This window comes from Lolium rigidum, chromosome 7 (assembly GCF_022539505.1).
Source record: "Lolium rigidum isolate FL_2022 chromosome 7, APGP_CSIRO_Lrig_0.1, whole genome shotgun sequence".
Lineage (NCBI taxonomy): Eukaryota > Viridiplantae > Streptophyta > Magnoliopsida > Poales > Poaceae > Lolium > Lolium rigidum.
In genome coordinates, this window is record NC_061514.1 from 166228746 (window position 1) to 166247111 (window position 18366).

An 18366-nucleotide genomic window follows, 5' to 3' on the forward strand; every position below is an offset into this window, starting at 1 on the left:
AGTAGAATGGTGGTGGTGGGGGTCAAATTTGAAGTGATTTGCAAAATCACAAATTGCATATGATCTTAAAACTGTTTCAAAGTCCTCACTTTGCTTGATCATAACTTTGAATCCAAGAAGAGTTTGCAGATGAGTTCTTGAGCAAAGTTGTTCACCTTGATGTTGTCTTGGATGAGGTGCAAAGAGTTGGCAAGGTGTAGTTTAGAAATCTCTAAATAACAGAGCTCAAAGTAGGCATCAGGCTATAATTGTCACAAGTGACCATTAGTGTATGTGAGCTTGTTTTGATTTCAATTTTTATTCAATTTTAGTTTCTTTGATTCCATAAGTGCTAATAAGTGTTTAGTAACCATTTACAACCAATGGTGCAAGCCAAAATGGTCTAGGTTAAGGATTTGTAAAAATAGCATAAACCATATGTGAGTGTTGGTTTGATTTTTCCATTTTATTTTCTCTTTTCTTTTTCCTTCTATTTGGGGGATCATGAGATCATTGATTAGGGTTTTAGCACACTTGCAATCATCCAAGCAATCATCATGGAAAATGCACACTAACACAAATATAAAAGGTGAGTTATATGCATAGCACTATATGGAGATAAAAAGTTTTTGTTGGTTCTAAATTTTTCATTTTGGAAACTTTCCCTTTCTTCCTTTATTGAAAATTTGGGATGTTACAGTATCAGTCACTTCTTTGGAGTTTAGAAGTTACCGAACTACAAAACATATGAGTTACCAGGTTAACTTCATATAGGCACTTTGGTAAAATACATTGGTACTGTGTGGTGACTAGTTGCTTAAGACCTTTTGTAACTTCTCTCAACACCATAGTGAGGACAAAAGACTACACAATACATGGTAAATCTACACTCAATATCTTGATATTTACATCATCTTATTGTTTTAACTATTTACTAAACACATAGATGACTACATCAGCATAATGTTTATAACTACTTACATAGTAAACACCTTATTAACTACATTGGCACCATATTGATGACTATTTATTGAACACCTTGGTAAAATATATCTTCATTATGTTGTTTACTAGTTACTGAATACCTTCGGAAGTACATTGGTACCATGTTGGTGACTAGTTACGAAACACCTTATTAGACTAGTTAATGAACACATTGGTAACTAAATAACCACCGTGTTGGTCACCAATTACTCAATACCTTCATAACTTCCTAATAAGCATGTGGCTAACTAGTTACACGACACACGGTTACTACAACATAAACACCTTGTTAACTATGTCAGCTTTTCTGGTTGCATATGACATCATTAAAAAAATGTATAATATATGAAAATGATCGTGGGAAAAAGTTACATACGGATTCACCGGGGTATACCCGGTTAGCCAATTTTTAGATTCTCAAAATTCCAAATGCGAATATGAAAGCAGGAATATTTTAGTTTTCGCTAGAAATTCAGGATTTTATATATTTTTATTTTTTAAAATAAATAAATTAATAATTGCATTCAAAGGTGAATCCAGGGGGCGAGCGATGGCCAGGCCCCCCTATGCGTCGGCCACCCCCAAGACTTTGCGGCAGGGGCCAGCTCTAATTACCGTATGGATGGGCTAATCCTAATTCGTTATGAGGAGTATGAAACAATTTGAAGTTAACGGACGGGGCGGCGTGGACTGCGCCGAGGGCCTAGACGCCGACGGCCACCATTGGCATATCATAGCTACTCCGAGGGCCTGGTCTACGCCGATGGCACACGTGGCTCTGCCGAGACAGATCTTTCCCGATGATCTATGCCGAGGGTTGCCCTCGGCGTAGGCTACGCCGACGGCCCAATGTGGCTACGCCGAGGGTTTCCAGCCCTTGGCGTAGCAAGCCATTCCCGTAGTGGGAACCTTGGCCCCGTTGCTCTTTACTATGTATCCTTTCTGTAAGCATACACCCATTTATAATATGTTATTCTATACTTTTGATTACATTGTCACCAAGTAATAACACCATACATCATCTCAAGATTTTTACATGTTATTGATATATGAGATATTTTGTCCAACATGAGTAGTCTCATAGTTATTCAGGAAATTATCAGGTAATTATGCTCCGATTGACAAGGTATTAACTTGTCAGTGCCTACAAGTTGTAGACTAGGATTTCGTGGAAAGTAGAGGACAAGTAGATCTCGAAGGTTTCAGCCGAAAAGGTGCTCGACTGCTAAAAACTAGGGTTGTGTTGACAATCAATCGATCCTTTCTTTCTCCCTCGACTCCCCCTTATATAGGAGACAGAGCCGAGGGTTTCGTGATGTACATGTTACAATCAGCGGGAGACTCTTTGAGTTCGTCCCGTATAATTACAAATCTCTATTCCTAATATATCTCTATCTTCCATATCGACGCTTTATTGGGCTTCCGGGCTTTGTAATCTTCGGGTCGTGGGCCTTCAGTAAACCCCGGGTACCTTCTTCGGCAGGCCCATTGGGAATGCCTATGTCAGTAGCCCCCGATATTTTGCTTGAATCGTAGAATCGAGTAAAATCTCCATCGTTACAATTAACTCATAATTTTTTCGAGTCACTAAACAATTTTCATAGACCAGTCATATATTGTGCAGGGATTATGGTAAATGGGGCTGGTTCATCCGACGGATCAGGTACCAGTTAACTGCTCTCGTGGCAATCCCGCAAAAACCCACTTCAAGGTCAAGTCCCTGGACTCGACCTCGGTATACTGGCGTAATTCGACATGTGCCGCTTAAGGTCTTACCATGATCCGAATTCCAGTCATATTTTATCGAGTACCTAACGCGTCCTTTAGGATTTTTCTTCGCATCTGTTGATACGGGAAAAAGTAGCAGAGCGCATTCAGGTGCGATACCACGCCACACAGGACGGATCCCGAGGACTTACCTTCCTAAAATATTACAGCATTCAGAGATTTTTCCGCGGCAGACGCGCTCTGAGAATATATTGTTGAGTGCCTTTTCCGGCTGCTGGAATGGCATATCTATTCGAGTCATATAATGACTTACTATCTTGACCTCCTGATGGAAGTATATGAAGAGTTATGTTTTAACTCGAACATGACAATGATACTCCTTATATTTCATCGGGTGCGTTACCAGCGCTCCCGATGGAAGTAGCCCCCGAGGCTACAACCAAGTGCTTGTACTTGGTTGTAGGCTCAACTTTTTGCTGTCTTGTCGCTATATTGTCAGCTTCCCATCTTTTTCATTTTTATCGGTTGCCCGACCAGCGCTCCCGATGGGAGTAGCCCCCCGAGGCTACAGCCAAGTACTTGTACTTGGTTGTAGGCTCAGTTTTTTCTATTTTGTAGCATCTCGATATTTTCTTTTGTTGCCTCTCCCTCTTATCAGAAATATGAACCATAGTTATATAGGTGACGACTGTTGGGCTCCATATCAAACAAACTTTATCGGTTTCATAATTATAATCATGATTTTAGGTTAAATTTAAACTAAAATTACAATAAAATTTATGTAACGGATGATTCAACATCTTGATGACACACGCTAGGGAACATACACCCACATTAGTATGTTTGCGACTTGTAGCTGCGTTCAATTAAGTAAAGATATGTATGCTGCATATGAGTGCATAGTAAATTCTTAATTTGTGGTTCTTGATGTTCATAGTATATTTGTTATGCTCCACCCAAACGACTTTGAAGCTTTTTGTCTGGAATCACTGTATTATGTACTAGGGAAATTACGAACACACCGATGCAATGAGTAGTCTACGACCGCGCACCAAGATGTGCGGCTTCTTCACTAGTCTCATAAATGGTTGCCCTAACAAGGTAAGTTATTGCACAAAATAAAAAGTTGTTCAGATGTTGTAGCATAAATACTCTCCATTTTCTGAAACTTGCAATAACAAGGAGCAGTCCTGAGGACCTTGGCCTCCTCCCTTCCCCGTCCATAGTAGAGAAGGGCGACTTTTGGAACCTCCGGCTCAGACCACCACCAAGCCGTCGATCCGCTTGATTCCCCGCCCTCCGGCGGCCGCTTCGGCGGCGGGAGGACGGGGAATCGACGGATCTGTGCATATGTGTGCTGTAGGTGTGCGTTGGGTTTCCGCTGGCGACGTTATGGTGGAGGAGGCGTCGTCGGTTTGGTTTTTGCAGGTGGCGGTCCTTTCTCCCGGCGGTGGTGCTCCGAGGAGCTCCGGCGCCGTCCTGCCACCTCCTTCGAGCCAGCGGTTCTGCGGAGCTGCTCGGTTCGGCTTCCCCTTCGCCGGTGACCGCGGGACGGCGGATCCGGTGTTTGAAGACTCGAAGGTTGCAGATCTGCATCGGCGTGATGATGACGGCGGCTTCAGGCGTAGATCCTACGGGATCGGTGCTCGGCGACTTCCCGCTGGCCTGGGGAGGTTCCTGTTCCAAGGCATCGAGAGGAGCTTGACCAGCGGCGCGCCACCGACAGCGCTCGTCGTCTCTGGCGTCATCGACTTGCAGGAGGGTCGGGTTGTTTTTTTGTTGTTCTTGTGGACCTTTCTGTAATTGCCGTTGTTCTTCTGGAGCTTTCTCCGCAAAAAAAAAAAAAAAAAAAAAAAGGAGCAGTCCTGAAATGAGAGATTTCACGGTGGACTTGTAGCTTAGGGATTGGGAGGAGTCTGGAATTTCAGTTCAATTGTGTCCTTCTCATAAGCTGCCCATGCATTTTCTCTAACCTACAAGTGATAGGGAGGTAGTGCATCATATCTCGGCGAAGCTCAAGATCTTCGGGATATGGGTGTTCCACACTGTTTTTACCAAACCATGTCATACCGATGAAGCAGCCGTATAGCCTAGGCGCTGGATGCACAATCGAGCACAAGCATACCCCGGGTGAAGAGGCCAAGGCCACTGCCTCATGCACACTGGGAGTCTGAGAGATAGGAGGGGAGGTTTAAATCGAGAGACCTTTGGCTTGTTTATGCAGCAGACACTGTCATAGCTTCCCTAAAAAATAGACCACCGAGAATTAACCCCGCGCTGCCTTCTCCAGCGGCACCCCGCCCGTATTTGGTGCTCCTCAAGCGGCCGTTGTGAGATCTCGTGCGCCGCAACGGATGCTCCTGCATATATTGGCTACTCGGCATTATCTGCAACTCATAATCTTGAATCGACCGAAACATCTGCACTATATCCCATGATAAGACATCCATTATATTCCCCCTTTTCGATTTCGGTGGTTAGTGTTTTTGTGAAGTCTTAGATTCGTTCAATCGTAGTCTATGTTCGCACTTAGTTTTTTGGATCAATGGTAGAATCATGGATCTGAGTGCATCTTGGCCAGTTAGGGTGTCAGCTGCACATGCATGCCAATGCAAGCTTTTGTCTCACTTCCATGGTGCGGTGATCACTGTCATGGACATGCATGTCAATGCAAGGTTGCTGGTCACTGACATGTCGGATTGATAAGTGGCATAGCATGTACATGCATGTCAATGCAAGATTGCTAGTCACTACCATGACGAGGTGATCACTGGCATGACATTTTTTTGCGAAACACTAAACAGCATGCTCAAAAATACATACATACACTCACCCCTATAAACGGATGCACGCATACTCTACCCTATGAGCACCTCTGAGAGACTGGTTCGTAGAAACTGCAGCTCTTAGAGATTGACGAAGGCACCACATGCGCCTCCCTGTCGACGGGAACGTTGCCTCCCACTTCAGAATATTCCGCTTTTATGAGACACCTCAAACCTGAGGTTTGAACTCTGATGGGCTGGGGATGCCACTGCCCTGCTAACCACCCAACCACAGGTTGGGGCATTGACATGCCTGTGAATGCAAGGCTTATGGTCAGTGCTATAGTGTCATGGCGTGGTGATTACTGGCATGAAATTGACATGCACGCCAATGCAACAGCTTGCTGGTCACTACCAAGATGCCATGATCGGTGGAATTGCATTGACAAGCATGTGCATTGGTGGATGCATTATGTCCTACCATCAATTGTGTCAATGTCAACAACAAGGAACTTAAACAGAACTAGATCATGCTCTACAACAACACCATCCATCATTTCCCTAGTTTCAAGGATTTCAGCCCTTTGACCATCATGTTCCAGCACAAGATTGATGTACCTGGCAGGGTTGATCGAGTTTGTGGACAAGCTGGCAAAGTTGAAGAATCAGATGGGACGACATGCAAGCCTCGTGCACAACGACGTCCCTTCGGTGCCAAATCGGTTATATGTGCAGGTGAGCGTCGGGGACCTCAAATCTCTAGTCATGCCACCAACAATAGAGTTGGTGCTAGCAAAGAGGCTGAAGATAAACAACATTGAGGGAGCTAATCTAGATTACATCTTTGTGTGACCAGACTCGGTGGTTCAATGGTCACGTGGTATTCTTGAAAGGTTGGAAGAGGTTTGCCGACAAAATATTGACCTTAATGTAGGCGACGCCCTGGTGTTTAAGTACCATAACAAATGCTTCAAGATGAAGTTGGTTAGGATGAACACTTTCACACAGGCAGTGGGCGGAAGTCAATAAAGATGGTGAGATGATGGCAGGGAAGCCGGCGACCTAAGCCCCGGTGAACAACTATTGTTACTATAATTGTCGTAAGGTGGCGAAATTACTTGTTAGGTAAGTTCCGACCCACACGAAAGGTATAACAATCTGAGCATAGGATCGATAATTTTATATCGTTGGATTTTTATTGAAGTATAATTCTTCCCATCATGATCCTTTTGAGCATCTCTATGATGAGTATGTTCAAATTATGTCTTTTTTCAAATGCTAATCTGCAAGATTTTCCTTTTGTCTTTGTGTTGTGATCATGGTGTAGATATATGACAGTGGCTTCATGCAATGCAGTAAGAACCGGTTTATTTTGTGCCAGGGGTGTGTACTATTGAAATATTTAGTAATCACGTTGCACGGGATGCACCGGATAGAAACCTAAGTACTAAGTTAGTTGTAAACTTGGTCCGCTAATAGTGTAGTTCAGTTAGTTGTTCATGTTATGATTGTGTGTGATACTGCTATGGCAGCCTTGCCTCTTTTGACAGAGGTAAGCAGATATTATTTGTGTGTGCAATAGACCGGGTACCAAATAGCACCATTTTTTCATCTGCCGAACGTGGAAGGGAAACTACAGGTAACAAAATTAAGTTGAATATGTGTTGCGAGTGGTGCAAAGCAAGCCACCAAATAAAGTGTAGACCATGGAATAGACGTTATTTTTCTGTGGCCATGCCCTCATGGCCTAGCTATATAAGCTTAAAAGTTAGCATACCCAACCAATCATGCCTCTCGTGTTTTGGTCATCTCAATGCCAACGCACGATATCCCTCTTGAGTTCCCAAGAAAAATACCAATTGTCAACGTTGTAGTCATTACTCTTTATTTATCCTACTATGAAGCAACTGATAGCGTACAAATCGTTTCTAACATATTATAGTTTTTTTTTTGAAATGTGAACAAAATGGCGGTCTCTACATCAATCGATGCACTCATCATTTTATTGCATTATTCAAAGGAACAGAGTTATGAAGTTGTACAACTCATAGATCACACAGAGTGTACATAAAGATCAACCAGCGGAACAAAAGAAGTAGTACTCTTAAGCATCATGTAAGTGTCTAACAAGCCGTCAACCACCCTGGTTATAGATATGTCGTGCGACCATTTACACATGGTTGCATCCATAATCCATATGCATATGTTGCGTCTTCGGTAGCAAGTAAGATCATTCACATATCCATAAATTGGCCATACAGGTAACCTCTAGAAAATGATCGGTTCCAACCTTGTTAAAAATCATATCATTTCTACAGTTCCACTATTGGTAACATTGGCAGGTGGAGGAATATTGAAGGTAAAGTGAACAACTCTCTAAACAAGACGAGCGAAGGGACACACAAAAATGAGATGGTTAACAGACTCCTCTAAGTCACAGAAAACACTTTCTTACAACCATCCAAATTTCGCTTAGCTAATTTGTCTTTCATGAGTATAACCTTCTGATGAAGGAACTACATAAATATCTTAATGAGAGAGAGAGAGATTTCACGGTGGGACTTGTAGCTTAGGATTGGGAGGTATCTGGAATTTCCATTCAGCTGGTTGGTCTTCATAGTCTGCCCATGCATTTTCTCTAACCTCCAAGCTGCATAAAGCCATAGAGGTTGTGCATTTTCTCTAACCAAACCATGCATGTCATACCGGCGCCGGGGCCGATGCACAAACATACAGCGGGTGACAACGAACTTAGCAGCTTCGTTGTTCACGGCCCTCCATCTAGAAATATCAATATATAATGGATGCCTCCATGTATCGTTGTAATACTCCTGAAAAAATCATCCTCCATGCCGAAGACAACCACCTGGCGTGGAGCAGGCCTATGGCAATTGATGCAGGACATGTCATCTATCAGGTGGATGCAGTTAACACTCAAAAAAAAAGGTAGATGCAGTTTTGGGGAAGTACTTGGCATGGAAGAAGGATGGGGTATTGAAACCAATGAACAACACCTGTCCTAGAAGCCTTTTATTTCGACAAGATTTTGCTTGGACAGAGTCACCGTGTACACCTCAAGCTTGACAGTCCGGTAGTCTCTGCCTCTCCTGATGGGCTCCTCGCCCCTCCATACCTGAAGGGTGGCACCCCACCGGTGCTACAACAATGTACCTGCCTCTTCTTCTGGGATATGTCATGTGATCTAATACGACCTTCATCAAGGGAGAAGGTGCATTGACATCGACAGTGTGAACCTCATGAGTCATCGGATTCAATAATTATATTCTATCTACTTCAAAATCTAAGATTTAGACTATGACCTACAAATTTCAAGTTCCCCGACATGTAGTAGCAGAGCATGAGTACAAATACTTTAATCAATGAGGAAACTGTAAGAATGTATTGTTTTTTGCCCAACGGGATTGCAGCATGAGTAAAAATGTTCTAACAATTAAGCCAGCTCTGCCTATACATCATGGTTATAGTTTATCAAGATTCTATTGGCATATGCATATGCAACGTTGCATGTATATTGAATCAGCGTCTTCTTCTACCTTTTTCCTGCAAACATAACAATACTTGATCGTACTTCCACTTATGTAGTTGTATGTTTGGAGGAGTTTTTATGTCTTTGTAATTGTCTTACACGAAGAAGACATTCAACTTGTGAATATATTTTTGTGGGGATGTTGTCAGCAGTTGAGTTGTGTCTATTCCATGTCGTGCTAACACACAAATCCATTTTGTTATGGTGGATAATAGCCTAAAATGTCCTGCCAGCCCAATGGTGTTGTTGGAAGTCATGTTAGTTCTTTAGAGCCTCCCTGTGAAGATGACATAATTCCTTCGAGTGACATCAAGGAAGGCAAAGCCAGAATGCTCATTTCACAAGGAAGAGGTGCAAGGATCACAAATATTCTAGACTCATTCATATGGAACCCCTGGACTAAGATTTTTCTTTGATAGCCTTGAAATTACAGGCTGCCATCACGGGGATACACTTCGTAACATGATGTGCAGTGATGAGTAAAATGTGGTTGCTTCCGTAAATTTTGCCACTTTTAGTCTCGTGCATCCCACCAATATTTTTTTACCATTGTCATGTAAATGACGACCAAATTTCCTAAAGCAAAACAAAAAAAAATAGACGTGCTACGACCGACAACGCTGGCGCCGAGTAGACATGCAAGTCCCCAGAGTTACCATGCAATGCCCAAACGTGTTGTAGGTGTAGCGCGGGGAAGTGCGCTAGTTAGTGGATTGTTTGTCAAAATGACTGGCCGAGTAAAATGAACATAATTTGTGATTCATAAAGAAAGGTTTTTTCTCCACTGCAGGTTGTTCACTCATGTATACATTTGGCTTAATTGGTATGTGTTTTTAGCTTCGGCTACATGGTCACAAGGAGGATTTTACGATTGCCCTAGCTGCACTGAGCAGCGAAAGAGCTGTTCACCACGCATGATGCGCAGTTCAGTCTTTAGATCCGCTCTAGGCAAGTTAAGCTGCGTCTATTTTACTGAAACTTGTCTATTTCTAGTATATTTTGGATGTCTGTCTTTGTTGAGCTGTGTATATCTTTGCTATGCAGAGGTGAGATGTAAACTCTTTGCGGTTGTATCGCCTTGATGCGACCTTTGAGTCAAAAGGTCTCCCCTTATCAAAAAGAAAAATGCCAGAATGAAGGAGCTGGAGAACAGATACACGCATTAACTTTGTATATGAGTTTTAATAAAAACAGCAGAGAAACATGACAGACACGTGCAGCCCAATTGGCTCTCTATAAATGACAGAGCCGTTGTGGATTAGCTAAGCCGCCACCTAGAGAAGCTAATCACAATCGATCGCTTCTGAATAATAGTAACTACTGTAGCTATGAAGGCAACGAGCGGCGTTCGTATGGTTACTGGCAACGGAGAGAATAGCTACGCCTCCAACTCCAGGCTCCAAGTAATTTGTATCCTGCACTATCAATTATGATCTATTACTGTCTTATTGTTCATATCGTATGTATATATACCTGCTCTTCGTTTACTGTTGCTTCATGCATGTATGCAGGAGAAGGCCATCTTAGAGAGAAGGCCGGTGCTTTGCAAGGCCATAGAGGAGGTGTACATGTCGCTATCTGCCCACAGGAGCACGATGGTCGTCGCTGATCTTGGCTGCTCATCGGGTCCAAACACTCTGCTCTTTGTCTCTGAGGTGATCGGGGTGATCCGCGCCAACAATCGCAAGTCCGAAGATGCCTGCGCCGTGGACGTGCAGTTCTTCCTGTGAATGACCTGCCAGGGAACGACTTTAACCTCCTCTTCCGGTCACTTGAGCACTATGATAATCTCGGGGGCGGGAATGAGCCGCCTTCATACTACATCGCGGGTCTGCCGGGATCTTACTACCGGAAGCTTTTCCCTCGCGAGAGCGTCCATCTCTTCCACTCTTCCTATGCTCTCCATTGGCGTTCTAAGGTACTATATGCAAGCAACTATTAATTGACCCTGCAATGCCATGTGATAAGTACTCAATTGTTCATGTTTTAATAGTTAGTTAACAAAGTGGATGTCTTTTTTTGTTAGATCGGCTGGTCTTATTATAGATTAGTTCCGTCCATACTATAGGTGTGGTGGACAAAGCAATGGGTATAGATCCATCTAATTTCGTTCTCAAAAGTCAAAACAAAACAAAAACTACTAACTACACGCACGAAAATACAACTCATTACTCATTGATGGATACATATCACCAGACCATTCAGTGGGCCGCTAGGAATTGAATTTGGCTGTGAAACAGTAGTACTACTACTACCTCCGTTTCAAGGAATAAGGCGCCCTCGTTTTACGAGCTTTTTGTTTGACCAAGAATAACTTCAAATAGATAAAGATTGTTTGTATGAAATTAGTATCATTAAAAAGTACTTTTCAATACGAATCCAACGATACTATACTCATATAATATAATGAAGATTTTGTTGCTCAATTTTTATGGTCAAAGTTCGTCTTGGAATACGCGTGCGCCTTATTCCTTGAAACGGAGGTAGTACTATAATTGGAATACTAATAGAAAGGGCATTTATATCATGATATGTCATTTTATACATCAATGTCTCCTTTATGATGATTAATTACATAGGTCCCGGAGGAGCTATCAAGTCGCACTCACCTAAACGAAGACAACATCTACATTGGAAAGACTAGTCCACCAATTGTGATTAAGTTGTTCCAAGAACAATTCCAACAGGACTTTGAATTGTTTCTTACATTGCGTTCGAGAGAGCTTGTCAATGGAGGACGAATGCTACTAACATTTCTTGGACGAAAGAGTGAAGAGATGTTGATGCATGGGGAAGTTGGCATTGTATATGAATTGGTTGCCAAATCTCTTCGGTCTCTTGTACTAAAGGTACATATACTTGTTATGGCTATCTTGTTTTGTCTACCAATAAGTACTACATCATTTCTCTCGTACTACAGAAACACATGCACTATTACTACTTTCGAATGATTTTTACAATGAGTTTCAACGGTAAAAATAAGAAAAAAACAACTCCTCCAAGAAGAGTAACTCTCATTTGTTTCATTATATGGTATGTGATATATAGGGACGTGTGGAGAAGGAGAAGTTGGACTCATTCAACGTGCCGTACTATGCCCCATCGGTGAAAGAGGTGAAGACATTAATCAATAAGAATAGTCTCTTCGATATTGAGCACATTAAACTCTTTGAATCAAACTGGGATCCTCAAGATGACTCGGAAGGTGACGTGGTACTTGATTGTGCCATCAGTGGGGCTAATGTTGCCAAGTGCATCAGGGCAGTGTTGGAGCCACTAATTGTAGACCACTTTGGAGAAGATATTATTGAGGAGTTGTTCATGGTGTATGCCTCAAATGTTGCGAAACATCTTGAAAAAGGCAAGGGCAAGTATCCAATCATCATGGTGTACTTGAAGAAGTCCATGAATTGATTTAGTCACGTATATAGTTCAACTGATCCGGTGGTGTATGCTGAGTATTATTAGTGGGACGTCAAAAGTGCTTAAGTATCTCTAATGTGTTCTTGCAAAGAAAGTGGTGCAATGTCTAAAATTCAAAAAAAATTACGCTTAGTAAGAATTGAAATAGCCATGACTTCGCTTGTATTTCAACTTATCAAGGGAGCAAAGCGGAAGGTTCCAAAGGCGGATGGACCTCAGTCGATTGTTTGACATGAGGATCCACCCGATTTTATTGTTGGCTAATTAGCAGATGATGTAAACTTATTTATCAATTAATAAATTTGCCATGGTGGATTTCCCTCAAAAAAAAAAGAGAAATGTGTGTATCATATTTTCAAGCAATGGAAAGTGAACTCCTGTGCACCAGATGGGATATCTGATGCAGACATCCATAACTTTGTAAAATTGATGCCAAAGCATTTAGACCGGGCTGGAAGAGGAACAGTCCAAGCAAATAATTACCTATTTGGGCTTTGGTGGGAATTAATTCAGTACTTTCTTAATATGACGTGCTTGTCACCATATTTGATAGTAACACATTGCTATATTTGCTAATCTGTTGTACTTTTCATATACATATTATGATTTATTGCTATATTTATTTATTTGTATGTCTTATGTCATAGTTCTTGTTTATATGACTCTTTTTTTTGCGAAAAGTCTACCGATATATTCATACTCCTCAACAGCAATACAAGGAGACCAAAAAGTAACAAAATTACAAATAAGTCATTGGACCACCTACCGAGGACTACAAGCACTTGAACAAGTCGAAGACGCCACAGTCCTCGCCCCTCTCTCATTAGAACCAGGCAAAGCTTGTCGTAGTAGAGGTTGTTGTACTAGATAGACGAGAATTCGCCAGGCTAAGACCCCAAAGAACCAGCGCTTGAGAGCAGCAACCATCACCGATGAAGAGAAACGCAGATCAGAAAGAACACCGACTAAATCTAGTGAGATCAGCCGAAGACAAACCTCCACACGTCCTCCGGTGATGCTAGACGCACTGCCGGATGGGGAGAACTTTATTCCATCTTGGGGGAGAGGCCACCGCCACCCCTCCCGAATAGGACACAAAACCTAACCAAGCCGAAATGCTAACTTCAGTACCATACAGAAATTTGAGATTAATGGTTCAGGATAAGAACTGAAACATAACAGATTTAAAAAAAACGCAAAAAGGTTTGGTAGAGTTATACTGCAAGAGTTAACACACTGCATGAAATGCAGTAGGTTTAGCTGAACAATAAGGCAAACAGGAGTGTCTATTTGGGCATGCTAGACTTCAATAGAACAATGTGCATGAAAAAACATACTACCATGTGCATCAGAGTTGTGCAGAAGACACATCAAGGAAAGAAGATTTTGCCCCATGTGTGGGAATGATAATGAGACACTTTATCATGCCCTCATTGAGTGTGAGCATGCAAGATCTTTTTGGAGGTCCGCGGAAGAATTCTTTGACCTGAAACTGCCGCGTTTGCATCCAGAAACTTGTTCTAGGGATGTGCTAGACTGTGACTTTCTTTGCAATAGGGATGCAGCGGTTGCAGTGTCGGTGATGTGGACTATATGGGGCAGCCGAAATAGTTACAACCATGGTGAGGTAAAGTACCAGCCCCTAAAGTCTATGGATCTAGCAGACGAGTTAATCAAGTCTCTAGAGATCCCTTCCGCGCCTGTTGCTACCCCAGCCAGTGCAGGAGTGCTGAAATGGTCGAAACCTGATCATGGATGGCTGAAAGTAAATTGTGATGGGGCTCTGGACATGAACGCTGAAAGAGCGGGAGTGGGAGTGGTTGCGTGAGACCATACGGGTGCGTATGTGGTCCCTGAATGCCGAAGATATGAGCATATCACTGATCCGAGTACAGCGGAATTGTTAGCATGCCGTGATGTTGTCATGCTTGCTAAGGAGAGCGGATGGACGCACATTGTGGTGGAAACGGATTGCCAGCTGCTTGTCACAGCGTGGGAGAAGGATGAGGGGCACAGGCCAGTCTCTAATCAGGTCTTAAGGGAGACGAAAGCTACTGTCTCCAATTTCCAGGGTTTTAGGTTCTCTTTTTCTAGGAGAGAGGCTAATAAAGCGGCACATGCTGGTGCTCGTGCTGCTCTTTCTGTAATTTCTTCAGTTGTTACTTATGAACAAATCCCTGGATTTCTGGTTGAGCCTGTTCAATCAGATATTTTATCATTGGTGGAATAAAAGCCTGAGCGGTGAATGTTCAAAAAAAAGACTTCAATAGAACAACATGGGTCAGAACCACCTACAGCTTGATTTTTTCCAAAAAAAGCATTCCTATAAATTTTTCGGTGTGCCAACCATATGTACAATGGTATATTTTTAAATCCTGGTAGTGTGTGCTTTTTAGAGTATCCTTGGAATAAATAGCAATAGGTGGTGATTCTGATCCGACATAAAAGTGCAATAATACGCTCCTCTTCTTATCAAGCTCAATAATTCACTGGCTCGCTAAACAGAAGTGTGCATTGTTCATGGAAGCACCATTGACCTGAGGAGGACCAAACGAACACAAGGACAGCCGAAGAAAATGGGAGGCTCGCTTTCTTGATTCAACTTTGGATCCAACTTATCCACTGAGCAAACTGAAATACTGAATGACATCAGGCAACGAATAAAAAACGTTTCCATAAGATATAAAGGGCTACGATGCCCTAAGTTGTTTGCAAGGACAACTTCTAATTTATGCTATTAGTTTTTTCCCTTTCCGATAATCAGTGTCAAAGTAAAAGTATTCTACCAAATCACATTTGAAGTTTAGTTTCACTTTATCGCTTAACCAAGTGAGCGTAGTCCTAGACTGCAGCATGACCAAGATCAGACCTGGAGTACCCAAAACTGTAATACTCATCTGCCTAGTAACAAAAGATTTTTCAAACTATTTCGCTTCTTATTGAAAATCAAATTAATAAACTTGTTCCAGGTTAAACTATTAATGCAAATGCACTAAATCAGAATATTACCAAACTGTCAAAATGAACTTGCTCCACCTTATAGACGGCAGTGGAGATCCAAAACTAGTTGAGGCCAGTTCACTACTGACCAGTGACCACTATTAGTTCACCAAAATGCCCTAATTATCACTGCAACACTGCCAATTCATCCAAACAGACCTACTGATCACCCAAATACTAGAATACTTTTATCACTAAAGCAGGACTGCGGGACTACTGACCGGCCGATGCGTGGTAAATAAGCCCTCATTAAGAAGTGGAAAGAAAAGAGAGACGAGTGAGGACAGATGAGGGTGCGGACCTGCAGGTCGGAGTGGCGTCTGCCAGAGGCGATGGTTCGGCGCCCTGCTGTGGCGACCGCGCACTTCCGCGGCGGCGGCGGCTTCCTGCCATGGCCCATGGGGACGCACCACAACCAGTTAGTTGCTTCGCCGCGTCGCGTCGATGAGTAGCAGCCGTGTAGCAGGACAATTCCTATTCTCCGCCCTCATTGCCGGAAATATGCTCTCCAGCATACCAGCTTTGGTCTTAAGTTGCTGTAAAAAAAAGCTTTGGATTTAGGCCCGGACCGTTTTTTTCGAACAGGAGATTTGCGTACCATTGTATTAAGCGGAAAGACGGACCAAAATGTCCAAGCATACATCAGGGGCTACAACATAAGGAGGTAGGCTATGATGCACTACCGGCGACGACACGTTGGACGCCGAGACGGCCTAAGGCCGAGGAACTAACCGACCTCTCTCGAAGGCCTACCCCTACACGCAAGCCAAGCTTGCCACTCATCAACAACTAAGTTTAAGATGGTGGACGTCGGCGTGCGTTTTTGCTCGAAGACCCGAGCATTGCCCTCAAGCCAAAGTGACCTGAGGGTCGTTTTCATTTTCTACATATGTGTGCTACATGGGTGTTTTCACGCCTAAAAAAAATAACGCCTTATGGATTGCTTTGTCGCGTCGACGCTCGAATACTAGGATCCGCGGGCCAGGTCCACCATTTGCACAACTCAACCACTGCGAGGTCGCACTCCCACCACCACCTGCACACCATCGTCAGCCTTACCACCTACTGACGACAACTTTTCGCCTCGCCGCCCCGCATTGCTCGAGCCTTCCCCTCCGTCGGCCTCCACTGCCCCCGACCTCCCTCTAAAACTCCACCTTCTCCAAATCCGACGAGGTTCTTGTATCACCACCCTGACCCCTAAGTCGTCGGAGCCTCACCGCACCCTCACCCCACCCTAAACCCTATGTTTTAATTCGAAGTTCCTATAGGTTTTACGTATTAACTAGGGGTTTTATTGGTTGACATATTATTATCTGAAATTCAAAGTAGTCGTGCTAATCGAATGAGTCGTGCTAATCGAATGAGATTCCTGATTGTTGGTGCTAAACTGCTAATGAATTATCAACATGTTTTCACCTGCTGAGCCAAACACACGGCTGGATACTAGTATATATATGTGCAGTTATATATATTCCTGCAACCTCCGCTGAGATGCACCGCCGCCGCTCGCGACGGAGAGGGCAGAGCTCGTCATGGCCGGAGGGGAAGAGGTGATGCGGTCGAGCTGGGAGAGCAGCAGCGGGGAAGGACGACGGAGGCGAGGGGGGGCGGCGCAAGCGGATGGGAGGAGCAGGTCACGATGAGGACGAGGGAGACGCTGGATAGGGTTTCCACCCCTGGCTTGTGAACGCTTTTTCCCCTCCCCTTACGATTTTTTTTCTCCCTCAAGCTGAACCAACGATGCGCCGACGTGTGGCCCAATCATGAAACGAAGCAAAGCACTCGCCCAGCCCTCCCACGACGCGCGGCATGCGTGGATAGCCGCAGAGGCCCCCGTGGGGGGGCATCATATACACCTTCAGATAGTAGGACAATTTGGTGGAACAACACAATTTTTCTGCTAGCTACTCGGGTGCTTATTGATCATTTCGAAAAAGATGCTTACTGATGGATTACACTATATCGTACCAGTGCACTGTCTTCCCTTCAGCATTCCTCTTCTATATAAGAAGCTGGAAAATAGAACTTCACATCAACTCGGTGTTCTAGCGTTCCATTGTTGCTCCCACCCTATTGGTCCGAAGGATGGAGGTTGGGATAATGGGATTGGGAGGCGCTGGGACTAGGAAACAATGGTGCTAGGGCATTTATTGTCGTTATTTCCTCTATACTTCTGTAGCCAAAACACATTCAGCCTCCCACTGCTGCACACATTGTCCACCACTGAAAGATTGGAGCAACGAGCACTGATTTCGTTGTCAGACGCTGAAGCAACCTGTGACTGACTTGCACGCACGGTGTTGGGACTTGGGAGGGGGCGGACGATGTGCGAGCAAGAACATTGCCATTGCCATTGTCTTGCCTAAGAAAAAGAAATTATCTTAACCTATGTCGTCTGCATGATGTTTCAGGTTCTTCAGAAGATTTTATTCAAAGGAACCGAAGTAGTAATGACTACTGATCTATGTGAGGCGGAGTTTGAACTTAAGCTTTGCAGAAGATATACAATAGGGCAGTTGTCTTCCACATGAGCAAAGATGCAGGTAGAACATCTGGTTTGTTGGAATTTGAGGACATTTATGTATATAATTGGGTATGTTGCTTCTTGGCATATATGTTGTTGGGTAAATGTTCAGTTCCAGTGTCTATAAGGTGCCGGCAAAACTGTACCAAGTGATTACATCACTTTAGTTGTTTTAATTCTTGTTTTGTTCTGAGATGTGTTGTTTTACATTTGGCATACGAAGTTGCATGGTTCCTGCGCCTCTGACTTGAAGTTCAGTCGAAGTATAGCAATGGAATTTTCCTTCCACTATATATATTCACAATAGCAAACATTTTGTCAAAACAATCTTAATTTTGTGTCAAAAGAAGATACAGATGCTCAGCCTTGACTATTTAGAGCATATTATACATCTTGAGTCCTTACAGGCGGAG

General features: G+C 43.3%; 1 pseudogene; it reads left to right on the forward strand.

Moving 5' to 3' along the window:
• Positions 1–10292: 10292 nt before the first annotated feature.
• Positions 10293–12495, forward strand: LOC124678375 (annotated as a pseudogene).
• Positions 12496–18366: the final 5871 nt, after the last annotated feature.